The sequence below is a fragment of the Erpetoichthys calabaricus genome, chromosome 9 (assembly GCF_900747795.2).
Source record: "Erpetoichthys calabaricus chromosome 9, fErpCal1.3, whole genome shotgun sequence".
In the NCBI taxonomy this organism is placed as follows: Eukaryota; Metazoa; Chordata; class Cladistia; order Polypteriformes; family Polypteridae; genus Erpetoichthys; species Erpetoichthys calabaricus.
Genome location: NC_041402.2, coordinates 61323197 through 61335388, shown reverse-complemented (window position 1 = coordinate 61335388; position 12192 = coordinate 61323197).

Genomic DNA, 12192 nt, shown 5'->3' with positions numbered 1-12192 from the left:
CCCCCCAGAGAACCTAGGGGGAACGGTGTATCCACTGTCCCTCCATTCCCCTGTCCTCCGAGGACAACTAAGCCAAACGTGGCCCGGCTGATGGCAGTGGTAGCAACGCCTTTGTCCTCCCGGTGGTCTTCTTCCCTGGGACCTGAAACACCTCGGGAATTCAGTTAGCTCCACCCTTTCCTCCACTAAGGAGGGGTTTACGGCCGCTTTGCTGCTCTCAGCCCTTTTCTTTACCTTGTCAGGAGACCCGCGGTTTATTTCGGGGATCTCCTGCTTTCTCTGGGGCTTGTGCTCAGCTTGAGGCTCTCTATGGAGAAGAGAGAGCCTCTTTGCTGTTTGCACGCCCGTTGTTCTATGTTGTTTCGGAGGCGGCGTCATTAGTACCGCATCGCTCCGGGTAACAGCACTGTTTAGCTGTACCGGGGAGATCGGCACTTCCCCCGCCCCTCTGGTAACCAACGATAACTCCCTCATCACGCGGGTCGGGGTTTTGAGGTCCGAATCACTTCGGGAGGCCGCGTCATACGCATGCCCCGAGTTCTTTCCTCCCCCCGACCACTCGGTCATCGTGCCACGCTCTACTGTCGGGTTCACAGCGCTTTGACACCCGCTACTTATTAATTGCGGTGTCGGATCGCACTGTGTCCCCTTATTATATTCAGTACAGTTTAGGCTTACCTATACCGATGCATCACGCAAGACTGGGGCTTCTATGCCTAATTGCCACAGGTATTCATACAGTCTCTTCAGCAGCGCTTCGACTGTGGCTCCCAGCTCCTCCAAACGTCTCTTCAGGTCCTCGATCCCCTGAATGAAACCCATTACAGGCTCGAGCACCTCTTCGAGATCCCGCACAGTCATATAATTAATTAGTCCGGCCGGAGGCAAGGTAGCTTCCACGTTCTCCTTACCTTCCGGCCGGGAGCCAATGGACACGTCCACATCTGGCACGTGTTCTGCTGGTGACCGCAAGGGCTCCTGGGACATGGAGTCTTTAGAGGAACGGGTGGCCGCTACCGGCCGACTGTAATCCTCATTTAATTTGTCGGAGGGTCGTTCAGTCACTTCCCGCTCCTTTTTACCTTTTATTAAACTTGGCGCTGCTCTGTACGCCTCCCCCCTTCCTTTCAAGGGGTTCGGACCCGTCAGGGAACGAATGACCTCACCCAAGGACCCAAAGTGACCTTCACCTTCCCAGCGTCCATTGCGCGAGGTCATGTGGTCGCTCTCGTCAAATGGGCTTTTCCCCTGCAGACACCTAGACTGGTCCAGCTTCTCCGTCTCGCAGCCATCTTGCCTAGGTATGAGGCAGGCGTCTGTTCTTTGTAGAAAGGACTCTGCAAAGCACGAATAAAAAGTCTCCAGCGGTTCGGATGCTTTCTTGGCACCTACCTTGGAACATCGACGATCCAGTTCCAGCTCCTTATAATAATCTTCTGGAGGGGCGATTCTACAACGTTCCGGGTGCCGCCCCACCCGGGCTTGCTCTGCTTTAATCCATGCCTGCTCTTCCTCACCGCCTGTCAGGTAAGCCCACATGTTTCGCAGCATCGGGTTGGACGGACGTCTTCTGGAGAGACCCTGTCTTTTTCCCCGATTTCTTCCCCATCGTGGTGTGCAGTTCAGCACGGCTTGCAGTTGCAGCGCTCTCGGTAATGAGTGGTGTCTGCACCTCCATGCGTTCAAGAGGGACCTTCCTAGGGTTTCTGCCACCACAAAATTTGTTTTTAAATGCAGGTTCCGGTCCACTTGGACGAACCGGGATCCTGCCGACTACGCCAATGTAGCAGTAGAGGTCTTTGTCCACCTCTTGAACCCTCAGGTACCACTCCATACACTGGATAAAAGTCCAAGACTTCTTTATTAAATAACAATAACGTGCACAAAGCACTCTACACACCACACTACTCATATAAATCACAATACTACTCTCAATACTCTTTCCTCCTCGCCCAGACACTTCACCACCCTACCTCCCAGCTCAGCTCCTTGTCTGGGCTTTCCCACAGTCCTTTTATACACCCTGACCCGGAGGTGTTCCTGTCCAATACCCACAAGTCTTTATTCCTTCCGGGTCAGGGTAAACAGTTCTTTTCTTCACCCCGGGAGCATGTTGCTCCTTCCTGTCACGTGACCGTGACGTACACCCGGGTTATAGGGCACATAAGAGCTCACGAGCCCCCTTACAGCGACTCCCGGTGGCTCCCAAGGTATCCAGCAGGGCTGTGTATAAACACTACATAGTCCATAAGGCCCTGCTGGAACTCGGGGCACGATCATGCTGTTGGGAGAGCTCCTCCTGGCGGCCTGGGGGTGAGGGCCAGAATATGTAGCCGGCCATCCATCACAATATATATATACAGTATATATATATATATATATATATATTGTCACGCACGTGTGACTAGGGAGCCACGGAACGATCCAAAAGGTAACACGACATCATATGCCAGACGGGAATGGCGGGGTACTAACCTCTCTCTCTCTATTTCTACAGGAAGAAAGATGCACTGCCGCCATGAGTCCTCCTAATCACGGAGAAAACAACACGCCACTTCCACCTTTCCCCTGTCTCACCCCGATGACGTCAGCAGTCCCACTATCCACCTCGGTTTTCCCATCAGCCCATGCTTCCATTTCCGGTCCCTCTGCTTAAATGTTCCCCCCTCCGTCATGCCGGCGGAGTGTGTTATGATATTGCTTGTATGTGTATGACAGCAATCAGTGACTCTTTACAGTATATGGGGCCGGAAAACCCCAAACCTTTATGTGCTTCTTGTCTTTCTTTTACAATATATATGTGTATTATGGTATCAGTATAGTTTCTATAGCTAATTGATATAAAAAGAAAAATGTATGATACAAATATTTACCTATAATATTAATTAGTATCTGCTACACTTTATCTTTAATCTTTTCTACAGCTTACTATTAAACATTGTGCTTTATTTAGTCTGGAAGATGTGCTTTTAGGGCCTTTTCAGCTTCCTTAGTTGTGTGAAATGTGTATGTTGTCATGCATGCATGTCAGAGGACTCCTCCATGGGGCTCAGTTCAAGACGAGATGGAGGGCTACCACTGACCTTATTTTCTTGTTTTTCTTCCCTCAAAGTGAAGAGAAACTGCCCGCTAAGGACACCTAGTTCCTGCCCCTTCTGGTCTGGCTGCTGTAAAACCTGGAAGTCCCAGGAGAAGACGTATTATGAAGACCAGAGCCTACCGCAGGATGGAGCACCATCTTAGCAACATTTGAAAAGAATTATTTCTGTTTCTATTTATGAGAAATCCCAGTCTGGGGAGCAGCGCAAAGTCGCTCATTTCCTTTTCAGTTTTCTCCATAACTTTAAGTTTGTCTGGAGGCGAATAAAAGGGGCGGCCCAGTTGGCATCCCAACATTTCTTTGTTTTTGAGACACTGTCTTTACACCACCTGACCACACATGGCGTAGCCGGCAGGATAGTCAGGCACCAACAATGGCAAAACCGGTAGGGCTAGCCGTAGTAGTCCAACAATTGGCAGATCAGCTTATTCAGCTGCAAGCCAGACAGGCCAAAATATTAAATGCAGAGGCATGTCATGGATATGGTGATGGGGGCTATCAAGCAAACTATTGGTTCCTATGAGGCCTCAGGAAGATGTCAAGGCGTACCTCCTCATATCTAAATGAACTGCAACCAGGCAGCACTGGCAGTGGCGAGAGTGGAGTCATCTTTTCTAGTAGGAGAGGCACAGCGTGCCTATTATGAGCTATGACACGGAGTTGGTGGCTGATTACTCCACTCTAAAATGAGAGATCCTCACCCAGTATGGATTGACTCCCACCTGCCAAGCATAATACAGTAATATCGAAAGTGGAGGTTTGACACCAAATGCCTAACAAGAGCACAAGCATTTGACCTCTGGGGTGGATGACGTGCTGGCTAAGGTTGGCTGAGAATACTCCAGAGAGGATTGTTGAGATTGCCACTGCTGACTTTTTGATCCATGCCCTCAATGAGCATCTAGTACGCCCAGTACGTAGACAACCCCAGGTGAATATAAAGACCTTGGTTGAGATCATCGAGTGTCACCGCTCAGCCAGTCGGAAAGAGCGACTCGAGGTTGGAATGCCGCACCCGTCCTAGTCAGAGCAGCCAAAGCGAGAGCCCCAGAAGGGACGCAGAGACTCTTCCAAGGGACAGGAAGTGATCACCTCCTCCTCTAAGGTGCTACAGATGCAGGGAAACGGAACATGCGGTGGCAAGCTGCCCAAAGGGAGACAACCCCATGGACTGACCATGGAAGATATTGTAAACCCTCTCGTTTCTCCCTTTTCAGGCATGGTCAGGTTGAACAGACACTCGGTCAATGCACTTCATGATTCTGACAGCAACGTCACCATGGCTGCCTGCCATTATGTCAGGTCGGAACAGTATGACCAAAAATGGTCTTACTTGCGTCCACAGTGAAGGTTTGGGGTTATCCCACTGCAGTCTGTTGGATGGTGGTTCAGGGGCAACTAAGCAAAATGCATCTGGTGGTGGTTCCTTCCGAAGCCTTCTTATGCCCTGAAGAGACTGGTACCAAAAGAAACCCAACCCGGACCCATGCCAGACAGGCCCAACAAGCCTGATGATGGACGAAGGCCAAACGTCTGAAAAGGAGTCTTCGCCAAGCAAGAGAGCAGGTAAGGGGGAGGATACCCAGTATGACCCAGCGGACCTAGTGCATGATGAAGAGTTGTCGGAGCCGGAAACAGATCCAAACACCTTATTACAGGTCACTGCAGGTCCTGTGGACGCCACTGTTGATACACTTGCTTCTCTACAGGGTCATTTTCACCAACTGCCCAACTTGTTTAAGCACAAGCAGTGGAACAACGATTTGTTGAACTGTTGAAACACACCAGGAATGCAGTCATGGTTGTTAACAAAGACCCCACCAATACTTCCAAACCTCCTATGCCCCACTTCATACTTGAAAATGATCTGTTGTACTGGGTGATGGAGACCCAGGACAGGATTTGGAATAAGCTCCTTGTTCCCCAGCCATATTGGCGGGAAGTATGTGATTTGGCTCACACTCATTTAGTCAGGAGTGTTTGGGCCCTGAAAAGACTTTAGCGCACATGACTGCTTGCTTCTACTGGCCAGGCATACATGAGGACATGCAGCAATTTTGTAGATCCTGTCCGGATTGCCAACTTTGCCAGATTCCCTAGCAGGATCCTGCTCCTCTTGTGTCCTTGCCCATTATTGAAATCCACTTTGAGCGGCTGGGCATGTACCTAGTAGGCCCCTTGAGCCATCCACCAGGGGAGCACAAATATATCCTAGTCCTGGTCGATTATGCCACTTGATATCCAGAAGCTATACCCCTACAGATGGCTACTCCAAGATAATAGTCTGGGAGCTTATAAGGGTCTTCTCACGGGCTGGCATCCTCAAAAGAGTTTTCTCACGGATCAGGGGACACCTTTCGTTTCCTGCAGCTTCAAGGAGCTCACCAGGCTCCTCCACATACACCACCTCTATTTATCACCTGCAAACAGATGGATTAGTAGAGCGATTCAATCAGATGCCCAGACAGATATTGAGGAATATAGTGCGGACAGAGAGAAAAGGCTGGGACCAGCTCCTCCCCTTGGTCTTATTTGTTTTGCAGGAAGTACTGCAGGCATCCACCGGGTTCTCACTGTTTGAACTGCTATATGGTAGGCAGCCCTGGGAGCTACTCAACCTTGTGTGAGAGGGGTGGGAGGAGGAGAAGACCCCCCTTTTGCAATATGGTCGAGTATGTAACTGAGCTCAAAGAGCGCTTCATACAATTGAGACTGGTTGTGAGATACATTAAGAAGGTGCACAGGCCTGGCTGTACAACTGGAGCCTACTGTCTCCTTGAGTTCCACCTAGGGGGTCAGGTGTTGGTACTTATTCCCACAAGCCATTACAAAAATGCCACTTCAGATTGACCGAGGCTAGATATTTAGGGTACGTGGTGGGTGATGAGCGAGTCAAACCTCAGTGGTCAAAGATTGCCTCCATACACAATTGGCCCCAGCCACGTACTAAGAGGCAAGCACAGGCTTTCTTAGGATTGGCTGGGTACTACCACCAGTTTGTGCCCCACTTTTTCAAGGGGGCCATACCTCTCACTAATCTGATGAAGAAGAAGGCATCCAATATGGTGGTGTGGAATCCTTCGGCTAAAGCTGCATTCTGTGGCCTAAAAAAGGCCCCCACATCTGCTCCTGTATTGATATCCCCTAACTTTTCTATTCCTTTTCTCCTACAGACCGATGCCTCGGACACCGGCCTTGGTGCCATGTTGAGCCAGGTCATCGACAGGGTGAAGCACCCTGTTAGGTATCTTAGCCGGTAACTGTTAGTCTGAGAAACAAAGTATGCGGTTATTGAATTGGATGCTCTAGCCATTAAATGGGCAGTTACCCAATTACAGTACTACCTGCTAGGGTGAGAGTTTACTTTAGTCACAGATCACACTCCTCTGCAATAGCTCTCCTCCCATTGAGGCTCGAATTCATGGATCACATGGTGATTTCTGAGCCTCCAACCTTATTAAGTTTATACATGCTGCACTCATTTTTCTTTTCTGCTGACTTGATTGTTGAATGTGGATAGAAAAGACATTTGCAAGTCCACTTGTGTCAAATGTGATTGCTATTCTTTCTTAAGTCCAAATATGATCTGTGTGATCCATCACCAGCACATTTACACCCGGCTTCTTAATATGGTCAAGTGCCATACAATCATGACACATATTACTGCAGGGATAAATATATGAACTTTATTTTAGCTGCAAATTCTCACATGTGTCCTGACTACCACTCCCACTTGACTTTATGCGCTAGCCTAGTTTTTTGATTTAATGTTGATTTTAGTCCTGTGGCCACTGGTAGCTTTCCTGAACCCACTGAAATGTCCAAGAGAAGAGAGATATAGAGTAGATTATTGAGTAGTGATGAGCAGAGGTGTACCTGTGTGTCTTGTTTGTAAAGAAAGTGCTGCATGAGTTACTGTTGTGGATGCTAGAGGCGCTGTTGCCCCGTTAAACCCACCAGACAGATGTTCAGGACACACGTTAAAAGCACCAAGAAGATTCTTTAATAATAATTCTTCAATAAAGTGCACAAAGCACCGCACACTCCACAGTTCTTCCAATAATAAATCAATAATCAATAATACAATCCTCTACTCCCAGCAGCTCCGTTCCTCTACCACCCAACTCCGGCTCCCTGCTGGTATTCCCAGAGTCCTTTAAATAGTCCATGACCCGGATCCTTCAAGTATGACAGAAGTACTGCGGCTTCCGTCCTCGTGACTCCGAAGTACTTCCGGGTTGTTGTACCAATAATTGTCCCCAGGTTCTTGGTGAGCTCCCCCTGGCGGCACCCACGGCATCCCACAGGGCTGATGAAACGGACTCCATGTCCCATGATGCCCTGAGGGAATCCGGGGAACCATTTTCGTCCAGGGAAGCTGCCATCTAGCATCCTGGGGGATGCAGTGCCCTGAAAAGGCTACTTTTCCTCCTTTCCTCTGTTGAGGGACGTCCTGGCCAGACTGAAACACCGGCCGTCCATCACACTGTGTATTCTGGCTCATGTTAGGTGTACATATAGTGTTATTTTTGGCCCTCAATAAAATTGAGTTTGACATCTCTGGGTTAGGTGCATGTTTAAGAAGGATTATATGATGGGCATTGTAGAAACCCTTACCATAATGGCAAAATATTAAAACGAACGAAAAGAAAATGAAAGTAATATAATGTCGTCTGCAGAAAGGTTTTCTCAGGCATCAATCCCTAGCATTTGGATGGGACCAGACAATTTAGTTTAAACACCAGAAGCAAAACAGGTTCTGATGAAAAGTGACAATGCCACTGTGTTTTACACATGTATTTAAATATATTTTTGTAACAAATAGCAGATTATGGGCACTGAACTGTGTACACATAAAACAGCTTTGAGTGAGCATAACATGTATATCACAGTATGATAGTGGCTCTTTAGTAGCATGCATTTTATGCTGTATGGAATTTATTTAGGTTTTGTAAGTCATCCGTTTTATATTTTATGCAGCCATTAATTTTGCATGAATGTTACTGTCTCTACTCCACAGCAAGTGGAAGTCTGGTGTTTTCCTCCTTGATGATTTATTTGACATGCATAGTGTTTAGAAATATTTTTGTGAAGCCAACAAAAAAGGCCTGCCTAAGTGGAATAGCTAAGACAAATAAAAGGATGCTGTATGAGATACACTGTATATGTGTAGCATATTAATGTATTGCAATGTTTTTAAGATACAAAAATGTTTTCTTTAGGGAAGGCATTTGAATCTTCCTTATTGTATGAGCATCTTTCTCTTGATGCCTTGGGATGAAGAATGTATTAAAAAACAAACTGAGGCATCTTTAGCCTTGTATAGCTAGCCACAATATGAATGATGTAAAAAATAAAAATGTATGAATAAATTATGGACTACAAATACACACCCTTTCCTTGCAAATGCTCCACATAATGGGACTTAAGCAGCTATTCGGAAATTGGCTTTAAAATCAGTTTTTAAAAGATGGAACTATACAATACCTCAGTTTCATATGTAGTTTTCTTTTAATCTGTAAGGTTTAGTTACAATACCAGAAATATTCACTAACATAACATAATATTCTCAGTCACATCATCCAAGCCAGGGTCATTTTGGGCTATAACCAATCCCAGTTGTACTGGAGGTAAGGCAGAAAACAGTCCCTGAACAGGATGGCATACAATGCATGGCCCACTCATACACAAACACATTTGTGGTGATTCTGAATTACCAATTAACGTAAAATGCACATCTCTGTGTATGTTGGCGTACTCATAAAAATCCCAAATAAGTAGCAACCAGGTGTGGGATTCAAATCCAGGATGCTGGTCCCAGAAGGCTGCAGTGTTAACCACTGTGCCAGCATAGATATGTTCACATAATAATAAAAACATATCTTAAGGATTATTGGAATATCATTTAACAAAAAGGCACACATTGCTTATGATGCTTCTGTTTTGTGTTCTGTAAAGGGTTATTTCCCCAAAATACATCACTTCAGGTTAATGCACTGCAATTTCAAATGCAGAAACAAAAAGAAGCTGTCTTATTTATAGACAAAAAATATGAAGACAGAAATAACTGGTTGGTAATGTGCTGGCTTGTAGAATCAGATTCTTAGATTCAAATATTGGTCTGACTAATATCTGTGTGAAGTTACCATTATTTTTCTGGATCTCCATTCGATTTTAAAGATGTGCAGGTCTGATTAATTGACTCTGTGTGTGTGTATGGGAGCGTGTGTGTGTGTGTGTGTGTATGCCTGAGATGGACCAGTACCCCATCCAGAAGTAATTATATCCAGTTCTGGCTCCCACCCCCATAAACATGAACTGGTTTAAATGGATCAGATAAAGGATGGCTCAATGGGAATAACTATCAAGAATAATGAAGTGTTTGCATCAGCTAACTGTGTGCAAGTATACTTACATTATATTCTCAAAAGAAAACTATATTTTATAATTGGGATGGCATTAAATTAGTGGCAATATGGTAATTAAAGAAAATACTGTTTTGCTTTTCTGCAAACATTCATTCAGCAGTCCTTAGTGCAACTGACAAGTCCACCACAATGTGACTTTGAACATTAGCATGCAAAAAATAAGCAAAGCATGAAGAATTCGTTTAACCATTCATTTTTTTTGGAACTATTTTACTTCAGGGCAGTGGGAGAAACACAAAATATTTTCGCACAAAATAAGGTAACAGCTTCATTATATATAATATATAATATTTTATATATTCTTTTTGGAGGGTTCTTGGTCTAAAAAAGTGCACTTATATATATCTCCTATAAGTCAGTAAAAAAGCTGCAAAAGAACACAGGTGAAGAGGCGTACTCAATATTTTACACATATTTTTGTAGAAATTGAAATATTTACATTATTTTCCTCTATGGATCATATTATTTTTTAAGTAAATAGATGATACCTAAGAAAAATACTTTAATGGAAATATAGGTATATTTACTTTTGCTACTGTCAATCAATCAATTTTTGTTTTATATAACAGCATGCATCACTACAAGGTAATTGTACAGAGCAACCATTATTATTATTATTATTATTGTACAGGGTACATAATCTGAAAAAATCTACAGATAGACAGATTGATATTTTTATTTAAATTAACATAATGACACTATTGTTTATAATTCATGCTTTTATTACAGCTATATCTAGATTTATATGACTCGAATAGACCATCAGTCGTAATTCTTGTTTATCTGTGCTTTAAACAGAACTCGCATCTTTCCACACTAATGCTTGATTAGTGCATAATCAAAGTCTATATACTCTTTACTGTTGGTAGCATACATCATTATAGTCTGCAAAACATGGACATTCAGGGGGACTTGCCATGGAATCTTTTCCCTTCTTTTATTTCAAACAATGTGTCTACTGCCAAGTGCTCTCTCTACTTCAGACTTAGCTGCCTTCTGTATCAGATAAAAGACATAGCTATCATTTTGTGCCACAGCATATTTATGTCCTATTTTCTTTTTGCTTTTATCATTTAAATTGCTTTCAGCATGTACTTCTCTTTTCTTTTACCATTAGACTGTACATGCAGTGTTTTTCATTCTAAGTATGGAGGACATGTAGTATTGAGATTTCTGTTTTGGCTCCTTCTGTTCTTTTCACTGCTGAAACCAAGTAAGTATGTGCTTCAGTGTTCATAATTCCTTTTGGGTCATGTGCTTTATTCATTACATGAGAAGTTCATAAGATGCACTTGAAATTTTAAAGGCACTTTACTGGAGTGTTAAATATACCATCATTTTTTCAATATGCTTACTCTGTTAGACTAATGGCCTCTATAACCTTATGTTTCCTTTACATTATTACTGAATAATTCTTCTACTATTAGATCTCAGGAAGTAGTTACATTGCTTACAATAAAATATGAAAAACATAGCTGAAACATGACCCAATACATACTATTGACCTCTTCAAGTGCATGTTGTGGTCCTGTAGAGTGGTACAATAAGTGGTTTGACAATTACCAGATGTGAGAATGCTTTGAAATACAGTATAAATTTAATTTTTGGTCTCATGCTGCTTCTTTTGCCCAGGCATGGGAGTACACAAAGCAGCCATATAAATTCTAATCTTGATGGTTTCACTTCACACTATGACATAGTAGTCCTTAACTTGCAATTTTAAAAAAGTTGGTGAACTTGCTGGTTAAGTTGCCCAATTTACTCATATATTTTACTATTTTGCTTGCCAATACAATTTTTATTCATGTTGATTGAGACTAATTCACTAGTTTGGCATTCTTATTCCAGTTTTGTTTGTAAGGGACAACTCTCATCTGGTTATTAAAGTTTGTGCTACCACGAAATTATAAATTGAGTATAATTGATTCTATCCCAGACACACTGATTTAAACACACCCGTCCATGCCTTTATATATTTTAGTTATATTTTGAAATGCCCGATTTTTTTTGTTGTTCTTATAAGTGATTTCTTCCCCAGTCAGACAATTAAAGTCTTCTGTCCTAGAACCGAATAGCTGTTTATCCCTCCACTCTCTGCTTTGATAAACACCAAGTCAATGTTCCTTTGCTAAACCTAAACTGAATTGTTAAACCCCAAAATTCTCTTTTTACAAATGGAGCATGCACCTTTTTTAATTTCTCCTTCGTACTGATCTCATCACTTTCTAATAACATTGACTTGATTTGTGTTGCATCAATCAGGCACTTTATTTATTATCATCAGTTTTTAACACTGCAAGCCCTTTGAGTATTGCTTTCTTGATATACCCTTTTTGACTAGAAGTGTCGGTGGCTCGGCTGTTATATTTAAAAAATTTTCAAAATTTAATTCTTTCTTAACCATACTTCTTAATTCCATTCTGCCTTCTGTTTCGTATGTGTGATCTACTGCCCTTATTTACTTTTTTTCTGCATTTGTACTAAAAGCTAAAACGTTCTGATGCTCTGAGATTTCATTGTTTGTATCAACAGCCCTTTCTCAGCCAATTGTCCATGTTCATCACCTGTATAGGACTCAATCTGTTGGTTCACTGTCCTGTATAAGCTGCTAGCAACACTCTATTTATCAAGGAACTGCCTCAGTTGGCATCTTCCTACCTGATC